Here is a 12435-nt window from a genome sequence, read left to right as displayed (position 1 = left end):
AATGACCCTGTGGTGTCAATTGGAGTTGATCATGATGCAAACATAAGCCAAAACTGAATACAATTGTTTTATGGATAGTGAGATGATTGTCAGGGTCGGCTTGCTTCCTTATGAAGCTCAATCAAAAATATCTCTCACAAAAAGCAAAAAGAAATGCTTCCTGAGTCTCTAGCCCAATAATACAATTTCAATTGCTTGAAAATCCAATTAGAACAAACAAGTGACCTCCCTCCTCTCTCCATAGGCATTAATGAAGTGTTTTCAGCTTGCTTTTGGTCCTCCAGCTCTGTCTCCAGCCTACAGGTGTTCCTCCAGGATCGTGAACAACACTGCCTGCCCACTCCCAGAATCTTGTAAAGCTGTAGCACAGCTGTTTACCAGAGGTCTGAAGCTTTTTTATCTCAAAAAACCTGAAACTTTTTTTTTAAATCTCCAAGCCCATCAGTCAACAAGTAACCAAACATACAGCCTAGTCCGAGAGCCTTATAGTCCATTGTAGTCTTGCATGATTTATTTATTGATTGCTTGAACATTGGGTACTATTTAACAAAACAAAAATAACTATTGGAACACATCCAAGACCATTTGATTGCAACCCAGAAGATTAATTAGTAATAGTTAACCTGAGTTTTCCAAACAACTGATAAGCCTTGCTCGAAGCCCAGACTTGCAAAGTAGGTTGTAAAATCTTGTCATATTTTTTTATATGTGCTAAATACATTTCACTTTTGACATGATATTGTGCATAATGACTGCATGGTTTGATATAATCCTCAATCTCATGATTTGCTAAGATAAAAACCATGTCTATGCACACAGCCCTGTAGTAGTCCTCCAGCCAAAAACAGAGCTCCAGGGGCCTGATGCTGGTATGCAGTATGGGCCAGGATTGATCCTCTGGCCCCACCTTAAGCAAATCCCATGCTGTTGTGTCAGTGACCCACCTGAGGTCATCCCAGGAGTTCTTTACCTCCTTGGTGTTGCACTAGTACACCCCAAATGGTTCTGCAACCTTGGAGGTGGAGAGGAGGGGACATCCACAGAGGATGGAGAGTCATCCTGCGGGGTGGCAGGGATTAGGGTCTTAAATGAAGACTGAATGGCGAGAGTAGTCATGGCTACCGATGAGGCAGGAGTGACCTAGCCTCTTGGGGGATCCACAGGTTTCACCTGGGTGGAGGCCCCCTACCTCTCTTCCTTGTCCGTAGTCAAGGGAGGTTGCGCACATGAGTGCCCATGTCCTCAGCTGGGGCGGTGGGGACATTGCACTCAGCAGGGTGCACTGGTGCAGGAGGGCCTGGTGGTGTCCTGCTAGTTCCTGATGCACCCTCTTCAAGCACACCTCTGGTGGTAGGTGTTCCAGCATCATCCACGGTGACCTGCCTGCCCCTTCTCCACATGGTCCTCTTACACAGACCGGAAGATCCCTCATGTGGATGTATGTCAACCCTGTCTCTATGGTTTTCCTGATCCCTTCCATGTCAGCAGTCGACCCTGTGTACTGGCATGCTCACACATTGTGTGATGAGTGAGACCAATGGTTGCTATGCATGCTCACTGATGGTATGGAGCCAGACTAAGGTGGGAGTTATGCCATGGTTTCTGGACAATCCATGTCGGCATGCACTGCCTACAGAGAGCTTGGACTCTACCACACATGGACAATGGCATACACAAGTGCACACATGCAGGTGCCCTAGGACATGCAAGGCAGCATTGGTGTGTTTGTGTGCCACCTTTGCATACTACTTCTGCCTGGAATCAGTGATTTGTGTTGCATGCCTTGGACCGACAGGACAGTGAACATGCTAGGAACATGCTTCCTTACTGAGAGCTTTACCCTCTCAGTAAGGAAGGTGATGCAGGGTACATATATGGGCACTTTTGTGATACACCGTAACTTGCATATGGTGGTGTGCCACTGACATGTATCTGCATTTGCCATTGGTGCCTATCAATTGTGACATCAAGCGTCACATGTCTATGATGTGTATCATGCAGCAGTCATGGTCCCCTGGTGTGAACGCCATGCGTGATTGGCATTGCATCCACTGAGGGGGCTGACTTTTAGTAGTGGCTTGGTGTGTGAATTTTGACTGCTTATTTCATGTGAATCATTGCAATGTGACACAGAATGGCTAATGTATGTGCAAAATCATGACATTTCCATTGAGTGACATTGGGTGTTAGATTGTTTGCTGAGTCCTTGACCTTAGGTTGTTTGTGAGTCCGGTCTGCACACCTTGTGGCCCTGGCACCTTGTGCTCGACACATGTTTGTGTGACTTCACCACTATATGTGTTCTTTGAGTGCATCTCAGATATGGCAGGACCAGGTCTCCATGCATGCACACGTCATGATCCTGACATGGTGTGTGACTCAGATGTGGAATCTGACAGTTTAATGTATGTCATGCTGCCTTGCTTGTGGCAACGTCGCTTGAGGTGAAATGCAACACTGTTGGCTCAGCCCTGCTTGTGACATTGCACTTGTTTAGCCCAAGTGCACAAGTCATGTGTGTAAGTGAAAGGTATACTCATGCTATGATACACAGGGATGGGACTGGAATACTGCACAGCATTCAATGACACTAGTCTTAAGTGTGGATGTGTTGAATGGATGCATGCCAACTGCTGGTACAACAAAGTGGTACATGGTACATGGTACATGACCTTGGTGCAAGTAGATGTGTGTTGTAATGTCAAATGTGCAATGTACGTCTGTGGATGTGGCAAACTGTTCACAATTTGTCTCGCCCCAGTGGTCCACATACACAGTTACAGCTTCCCTCCACTAATGGGCAAGCCATGTCTCTGCTTCTTGCAAGTCACGACAGGCAAGCTTCGGTGTTAAATATTTTATTTAATAGGTAGATGCTGTAAAAAGAGTATATTTGTGATAATATGTGGTGCTGTAGAAGGGCCAGTGGAGGATGGGCAGGAGTGTGTTTGATGCTGCCATGCTTGGGGAGGGGGGTGTTACTACTGGATTTGGTTGGCACTTGTGGCAGGATGAGGTGGGGTTGAAGGAGGAGGAGAATGGGGTGAGTCTGAAGTCAGAGTTGGGGGCTGCTTCCTGAGCTCAGCCTGGGAAGTCAGAGAGGCAAAGCTGTCTTCCCCCCCAATGTCTAGGCTGTTTCCAGGCTGAGTGGCACTCTGGTGAGTGGTTGCCCTGTGGGCAGGTTATAGCACACAACGGAGGGTGCCAGTGGCCTGGATGCAGCCATGACATTCAGGAGGAGGTCAGCTGCCCACCATCTCAGATGTCCCCATCGGCTCACCATCTCTCGCCATCAGTGCATCAAATCTCCCCGACACTCCCAGGTGTGCCTCAGTCGTAGTATCCTAGAAGCTGCTGAGCCCAAAAATGTCTTGCCAGATGTCCTTGCCAGTGCTTGTAATGGCATCAAAGCGATTAGATGTGCCTGTGAGTTCCTGTGTGATGTTGCACCCGACCTCAGCCACTTTGTCGACCACCAGCCACTGCTGCTGTAGGAACTTGCAAAGCTACTCAAGCTTCACCATCTCTGATGGTACCACAGCCTTTGTTGGTGATTTTGATGCCAGAGGGTGGTGCCTGGCATCAGCAGTGACTCAGGAAAAAGGTATTTGGGCATGGCATGGGTGATGTACCATGTTGGAAGTGATGGTGGGCGGAGGTGATGTGTGTTCAGCATGCACTTCTGGTGTCCTCATTGTATTCCTCCGCCTGTGCATGTGCATGCTGTCTTCGGCAAGCACCTCTAGCATTGCCTCCTCTGGGGGGTGGGGTGATTCAGAGACCCACGCACCTGTGTACAGATCGTGTTCTAGCACAGCACTCCTTCTGTGTGGGGAGATGTGTTCCCCCAGGTCCCCTCCTCCTGGGTGGGTATGCTTCAGACAGTCATGTGTTGTTCCCACTCTTCACTGCTGTCAGAATGTTCCACAGTGGCACCTTCCTCTGTCATCAAGGCTGTGAAATGAAATGGAATGGAGACATGTCAGTCCATGACATAGTATGGATGTGTGCAAATAAGTGACATTACTGTTCAGACATGTTGTTATTTACTGGCATTCATATGGCCCTGACACATCTTCCAATTGCACTGCCAAGCCACTGCTGTCTTCCATGCATGAATGACTATCATAGATGTATTGGTGCTGGCATTGGCAATTAGTCGTGCATGTGTAGACAATGTGGCGGTGGTTCAGGTATTTTTGTGTTTGGGTATGGCGTCATCCCCATGCTTCTTTGTATGGCTTTGTCTGCGGTGTGAGGGTGCTTAGGATATGTGTGTTGTGTCCCTTGTGCCCACGTGGCGTGACTGCTAATAGTTGTTGGTGCTCATGTAGGAATAGTGTGTAATATGTTGATTGTTGGCAGTGCAGAAGTGGTAAATGTGGCATGGTGGTTTTCTCCCTTTGGTTGTGATTGAGATGTCCATGTAACTGGGTTGTGTTTTTTCTTTTCCGTGGAGTTGATTATTTCACCTGTGATGGTGTTGTCTACCCTGTGGTATGAAGACTTGTGTGTGTGATGTGAATGTGTATTCTGTGGACATCTGTTCCTAGTTCTGTAAGTGGCCTGCACACTATGGCATTCACTTTGTGCCATATGACAATGTTGTGTACTTGAAATTCATTTGGGGCATGCCATGTGTGCATACATGTTGTGTTCCCCTTGAGCCACTTTTAATCACTTTTAATCATTGTTGAAGTGCTGCGTGGGTGTCATAGAGGCAGATCTGAGTGGGTGGGCAAAGGTGATGTCCTTAACACAGTAGTTTGTGTCTGTCGCTGTGCCATATAAGCCATTGCACACCGCCTCTGGGGTCAGGCTCAGGGTCTTCTCTGCCCTGGGTGCAAGTCGCAACCTGGGGCCTGGTGGTTTGTTTCTGAGAGCTTGGGTGATGTTGCACTGGGTGAATTTTACTTTCTCCCACTGCTTCTCATCCAACCACTTCTTTTTAAGTTCCCCCAGGTACGTGGCTTGATGCCCAGAGTGTTGATTTGCTCCATGAGTCCAAGCCAGTGAGCGTGCTGATGGCTCTATGTGGTGCAATGCCCAGTCATCCGGTGGCTGTAGATGAACACCACCATGGTATGAGTGCTTTATGGCGCTGACCAAAATACTGAATGAAAAAATGCCTGGTTTGTTTTATTTTCACCGTAATCATATCTGGGGTTGGTTAAGGATAATTAATTATGTAAAGGGTGAATAGGGGCTGCAGGAGGGCTCCCCCACATATTCCCCCACGTATACTTGTGCAAATCCGAAAAATAATCGCCATGTTTGCATTCAGTATTTTATAGTCGCAGTGATCACACAGATTCCCCCCACCATCAGGTTGACATCACCTTTGGCAAAGTTCATCTTGTGACGGGTCTACTTTGTAGCTTGCATGTTGCAGGACACCATGACCTCTGCAGCAATTGGGGCCACTGGGGTGATGGTATTTATTGATTATCGGAGGAGGAGGTGTAGGCATTTAATGCTGAATAGTATGTGTGCCTCTTTCAGTTTTGTAGTGATATTCTTGTGCACTTCATTGGTTGAGTGTGTGCGCAGGTGTTGTGACCATCATTTGACATGGGCTACATCTTTGGTATTTTGGTGGCACATGTGTAGTCATGCTGTTGAGCACATGTCATATGTTTTTGTCTTGGTGTGTGTAGGTATATGTCTATGTTATTGTGTGATGTGTATGTCCTTTGAGTACTGTGTCTATGTTGCATAGTGTTTGCCAAGTTGACATGTCAGTGTGGACATGTGATGTCTGGCAGATTCTCCACCTTTCCATGGAGTTATGTCCGAGTTGGGATGGCCGTCATGTAAGGTGCACGTGTTGGCAGTGTGCTTTCTGCCTTGTTCCTACCTCTCCAGGCCATGTGACATGGGTGTTTCTTCGTGTATCCAGTGAATTGTGGGCGTGCAAGTATGGGTGTTGGTAGGGGGCCATTCTTTTTGGGGTGTGTTGATGGGTTTGATAATGTTTTGTTGAGTGTTTTGAGGGTGTTGTGGCTCTCAGTGAGTGGAACAAACACAAAGCGTACACTTCAAAGTATTTACTAAACTGAGTTGGATCTAGGGAGAAGTGTGTGGCATGTCATAAGTAAAACCATGAAGTTGATGGTGTAAGTATGGTGCATGATGCAGGTACCTTTGTTATTGTGTGATTTGACGGCATAGATGTATGGTGAAAGTGTGTGAGTGTACAGGTAAGCGTTTGACAATTGGTATAGGAAAATATGTGTCGTGTTTGGCATGATTTCTGCTTGTCGTCTTCACTTCTGCTGGCTTACGCTGGTGTTGGTTACACCGGAATGGTCGCTGTAGAGGGTATTTTTTGAGGTATATGCTTTTTCTTGATGAATCAGGTGTGACTTACATGCCATTGGTAAGATCCACTAGTTTTGCATGTCTGACTTGGTATATTTTTCAATTTGGCTGTAACTACCCAACTGATAGACCACTACAACACCATCGTAAATAACGCCATTGACTCCTTGGCTCCCCTAAAAGCCTGCAAAGCTATAACTGCCAAACCTCAGAACTCCTGGTACACTACAGAGCTCCGTGCCCTTTGTATACTGAAAAGAGTACCAGAGGCTGCCTGGTTTAAACTGCCTACCACAAGAAACAAAGACAAAATACAAATGAAGAATCCATGCAGCCAGAGACGCTAGCTACAATAGGATAACCAATACTACTTCCATTACCCGGGAACTATTTGTCATCCTTAGGGAACTAGAAACTCTCATCCTCCCACCATCACTGGTAGTTAAATATAATGGGCTTCATCACGGGTGGGGTGGAGCAGTAAAAAGGTGGCGGTAACAAAATGATCGCAGCATTACCACTCCACCTAATCCGAGTTTGGAAGAAAGTTGGGAGATTCACCTCCAGCTTTGAGTCGTTGTTCTGATGACACTCAAATCATATCCCCCTATCCGGCTACCACTCCCATGTAGATGCCATCTACGAGACCGTTCAAACTTGGACAGCAATGCACAGCCTCTGCCTGAACAATTAAAAGACAGAATTACTGATCATTGGCCCCCCAACCTGCCTCGCCAAGCTTGATAATTCCTGCAAATCTTTCACTGTTGACGGCCACAACATCCCCGTTGCATCTCCAGTAAAAACGTTGGTGCTCTACCTTGATGCTACCATCAACATGTCTCGCCAGGTGAACCACATTGCCTCTACATTTGACTATGCCAATAAGCTAATGAATACCAGCAGGCAGTTCCTTTCCTCAAAAAACCGAACCAACATTGCCCAAGCACTCATTGGTTCCAAACTGGATTATTGAAACTCTCTATTCTGTGGCACTTTAGAAAGAATCTTGAAGAAAATGCAAGTGGTTCAGAATAATGCCTTTCAAGCAGCAAAGACCTCGGCAAACATGACCACATCTTGGAAATGAGGAGAATGAATACAATTCAAAACACTTTCTATCACTCATCTTTGTTTAGCCACCACACACTAGCATACCTCATATAGACAAGCCCCTATAATACTGCAGTGGTTGGCCTACAAACACTGCCTGGAGACACCCAGATACAACCGCAAAGGAGCAGAAGGGGCCAGTTTCCCAGTGAAGACAGCCACCTTCTGGAACAATCCCCCCCCACATGTGGGCTGAACTTTCATACCCGAGATTCAGATAGAAATTGAAAAGCCACCTTTTCAATTAACAGCTACCGCTCTATCATTGTTGCTCCTGCATTGCAACTGGCGCCTAGATGCCCCTGGACTACGTGTGCTGCTATACTTGTATAAATAAATAAATACATAAATGTACACTGCATGTACAGATAAATGAAATAAATTAATAATATGCATGAAACAGTCATTGTCAATCATATTTAATTAGGTAGAAACATGATACAGTAAAGGGCGATCTTCGAGGCTACAGAGATTTGAATATGTTGCTCGTAGCAGAACATTGCACCCAGAAAAGAGCACCATAAATTATTGTTTCCTTTAGGTTCTGCTCCATATGGCTTCACTGATTATGGTCATGCAGCTAATTTCTTTTCCCAGTGGGTGCTTAAAAAAGCCTGCAAGAATGTATCCAATCAACCATGTGCCATGGAGTTTGAAACAACGTGCTTATCTCGCTGCATGTGGTAAATATTAATAAATTATTGTCTTGCAGAAAAAGACAATTGTCCATAACCTTTGCAAATGAAAGGACGCTTTGCGCATAGCCATTAACACTGTTTAATGGTTTTGATTGCAAGAACACATAGCGATCAATATAAACGCCCACACAACTATTTGCTTGGAACTGATAAAATTCGGGTTATTGCGTGTTTCCTCATTTAACTGGTATTTAGATAAATGCTTAAAATACAAGATCCCCTTTTCACATGTAGTTTTAATACAGTGAATTAATTCAATAAATGCCCATTCGTCATGTTTGTGCCACCCTATGCGTATTTGTAATGTCTTGTAAAACTTAACGGGAAAATACATACTATAAAAAAGGAATGACGTCTTACAATCTTATGATGTTCCTTTTCATGAAATGTAATACAATTGCTTGAATATGAAAGCACTTGCCTAATGAAAACCTGAAAACTACCAAAGACGATGGGCCTCATTCCGGGTTTGGAGCTAACCATGGAGTAATTAGCTCCATGGTTGCCTCTGAAACCGTCCCAAATCCGGCATGGTGAATGGAGTAATTACGGTCCATTCCAGGGTTGGAGGGACCGGTAATTCCCCATTCACCATTTGCCCTTCCCCATTCCCATTTCTGCCCCATAGGGCTCAATGGGAATGGGGAAGGAGGTAATTACGGCACCGTAAATTACGGTACCGTAATTACCTCCGAAGTACCTTTGCGGGTCCCGTACTTTACTCCTGCTAAAAGCAGGAGGTAAGGAAGGACCCGCAAAGGTACCTCGGAATACGGAGGTAAGGGATTACCGGCATCGGCACCCTTACCGGTGCCGGTAATTCCTTACCTCCAACCTCGGAAGGACCCCCGATGACATGAAATAACATCTATTACACATGCAGCTGGGCAAATATATTGATGTGGTGCGTTTAATGATGCTGTGAATTTTTTTTCTTTAAAAAAAACTCTCTGGTCATTGATCTATCCGTACACTAAGGGTGTAAATCTGGGTTGAAATGATGACATTTTACTTTCTCATCCCAGGAGAAATTATTACGTAGACTGTTAGGGAGAATTCTCCAGAATTTGCTGGATTTCTAGGATTTATTTTATCACCTGGTAAGCGTGTGAGCCTTTTTTTCCCACTCTTACATGTGTTTTGCTGTATGTGTTTAACATTTTTGTTGTGTTCATAGACCGTGGAGCCTCACCTACTCCACAGGCATCATCTTTTTATGTGTGACACACAGCACCTTCAGTGCAGTGGCACAGGGATGTCTTTCAGACTTCCCAAGGTTGAAATAACTTCTCTGGGACTGTCTACTGTCTCCCAGAGCATGTAAAGTTAAATTGACTCCACTAGTCTCTTTAAATTTACAGACCCAGCACACACTATTTTCCCATAGAGTGCTGGAGGGGTTGCCTTGCATCCCCTGAGTCAAAACACTCATGTAACAGTAACAGTCAAATGTTACCCATTCCTACTTTTAAATGGCTGGTGGCAGTGGTTTAGATCAAACTACCATGATTTTTCCCTACCGCGAACAACTGTAGCTAAAAATCGGGTCAGCCATGTTTTTCAATATGTCGCCCAAGACCTATCTTTAAAAACAGACTCCGGTCAACTTTGTTCACCATTTCTTTTAAGAAAGGTCATTCTAGTGTTTGTCTCTACACGCCAAATCAGGTTTGGTCCCTTTGTTCGTTGGCCTGAGTGTCTGGGGTGGACAGGATGTGAGGGAGGTACTCGAAACTCACTGTGCTTAGTCTCCTAGGAGACCTGAATGACCCCTGGCGTGAATGGCCAGCTGGCTGTCCGGTAAGGACAGCCACCCTGCTGTGTGAGTGGCAGCCAGGCTAGAATGAATGAGGAAAACTGTTTAAAACCAGGTCTCTGGGACTTGGAAAGCAGAGTCAACCAATGGAACGAAAGAACCAAAGACAAGCTGAAGGAAGAGGACTGCTGCAAGTCCTGGATGACCGGTGAAGCCCTGCTGCAGGTCTGAATTGCCAGAAACTCCATCGACAGAGAAGCCCTGCAAGGTTAACTTCTTCCCTTGAGTTTGGTGGGAACAACCAACTCGCAAGCCACCTGGACACCGTTCCCATCCTGGTTGAATTTTCTTCAGAGTGCTGTTGAAAACCGGATAGCCAGGAGGAAGGCAACCAGCTTGTGCACTTTAACACACTAACACCTTGAACCGACATTTTGACAAGCTTGTGGACTCATCCCTGGGCAGTGCAGGAACTTCCTGACATCCTCCTTCTTGTCCCCACAACTGAAGCTCAGGAACAGCGAGATCTACTCGAACTGCCAGGAACAACTGCCTCAGCTACAGCTCTTCTTCACTTTAAAGGTACTGTGCAAATGCAGTCCGGAAATCTTTCGGCCACAGTGAAAGTTTGTGAAACATTCCTGACTTCGAAGGCTTGTCCTTCCCAAAACATTTGTCTAACTTTTCGCCTGACCAAATTCTTCTAAGATCCGTGGCAAAGATTTAACCGTTTACTACCAGAACTGTGTCATCCTATACAAAGACTCTGAACCATTGACTTTGGCCCAGGCCTATGAACTGAATTGCTGGTTGTAGTTTACTGAAACCCTTTGCCATGCCCATGAAAGTATTGGTACTGTTGATTCTTATAACCTTGTCTTTTTACCCCTTTTTAAAGTATCTGAAGTGCCACTTTGCTCCCACTTCAGGGGAGTTGATCTTGTTCAGTAACTTATTGGTTGTGTATTTGTAGTATATTAGTATTTGCTATTGAGCTGTTCTTGCTAGTGTAATGTTTTCAAACTGCCTGTGTAAATACATGTATATTCTTTTACCGAGAAACCTTGAGTAAGTGTTTGTTTGAATCACTGTATTTGTTGGTCCTATGTGTAACTTGTTCTACTGCACACTCAGCTCTTGAGATAAGTCTGGCTGCTCAGCCACTGCTACCACATAACTTTGTAGTACAGGCTTGTACCAAAGGTGAAATTGTACTGACACTTGCAGTCTTAATTGCATGTAGTGTTCCCCAAGGATACTGCATGTGATTCTGCCTAACACTGTTCATAAGGAAACAATCGTGGTTCTCTCTTTATGAATTGGAATCATGTAGAAAATGGCAATACAACATTAGGCCTGCATCGGACAAACATCTGATTGCACTGTTTAAAGACCACTTTAGAGCATAATTTCTCTCTCATTCACACATATATATATATATATATATATATATATATATATATATATATATATATGTTCACAAACACAAAACCTTGTTAAAGGGACGTTATGGTTAAGTTGCACTAGCAAAAACCTATGAAATTCAATGGAAAACGTAGTTACAGGGACGTTATGCTTACATGTAAAACTGGAAAACACCTGAAATTTGTCAGTTATGGTAAACTGAGCAACCATAACTCGTACCACCAATGTGCATTGCAAGTTCTAACACCCTTGACATCAAAGATGCCATCACAAATCTCATTCATGACATCACAGCAGAATATACAGGGCGCAAACAAGCTTACTGGTGGTTGGGAACGTGCTGTATTTGCATGGGTTGCACAGAATAAATGGCTTCATGGCATAGGTAAAGAAGCAGTGGCTGGCGTTCTTGTGAACATTCTTGTTCCACAATGTATGTATATCTGTGAATGGTACCGCTAACAGTAATGGCTTGGTATAAAGTGTTTATACTGCATGTGACGACAACTGAAATTGAAGGGCAAATAAGCAGTGGGCCGGCTACCGCCTTGCAAAGAATGACACTGGGTACTGTCATGTACAGCATTTGCCACGTCCGCTGCGGGCAACAAGAGGGGCACTCCTGTAGGGCAGCAGAGCTGTAAAACAACCTTTCCAAAGCAAATGCTGCATGACAGACCCTTACCTGACAAAGGGCTTTGTATTGTACATGTTGTGCAATGCGCTACTGTGCACAGGGAAGGTACTTGGACGTTCATTACAACAGTCATTATAGAAGCATTACAATGAGTACCGCATATATAGTTGATGGCCACCCAATAATTCCATCTCCCATCACACCCCCTATAATATCTAGGCAGTTGCTGCCCCTTCCGTACCTGACTTTTCCTGGCTTTCCTTCTGTGCCATGTATGAAAACACGATAATAAATAAAGATGAATTGGGGAATGATAAAAAGGTAAACAAAGAAAGCACCTTCCACAGATAAATAACAGAATTGCCAATGCATGCATGCAGGGCGGGAGGCTTGGCAATGTGGAGAACACTGTAGTGCAGTCGATTAGAAAGGAGTGCACTGTGCAAAGAGGTTTCTTTACGTGTTTCAGAGGGTTTTGAAGACAG

Source organism: Ambystoma mexicanum, chromosome 2p (genome assembly GCF_040938575.1).
Source record: "Ambystoma mexicanum isolate Mex_15411 chromosome 2p, UKY_AmexF1_1, whole genome shotgun sequence".
NCBI lineage: Eukaryota > Metazoa > Chordata > Amphibia > Caudata > Ambystomatidae > Ambystoma > Ambystoma mexicanum.
This window is presented reverse-complemented; position numbering follows the sequence as displayed.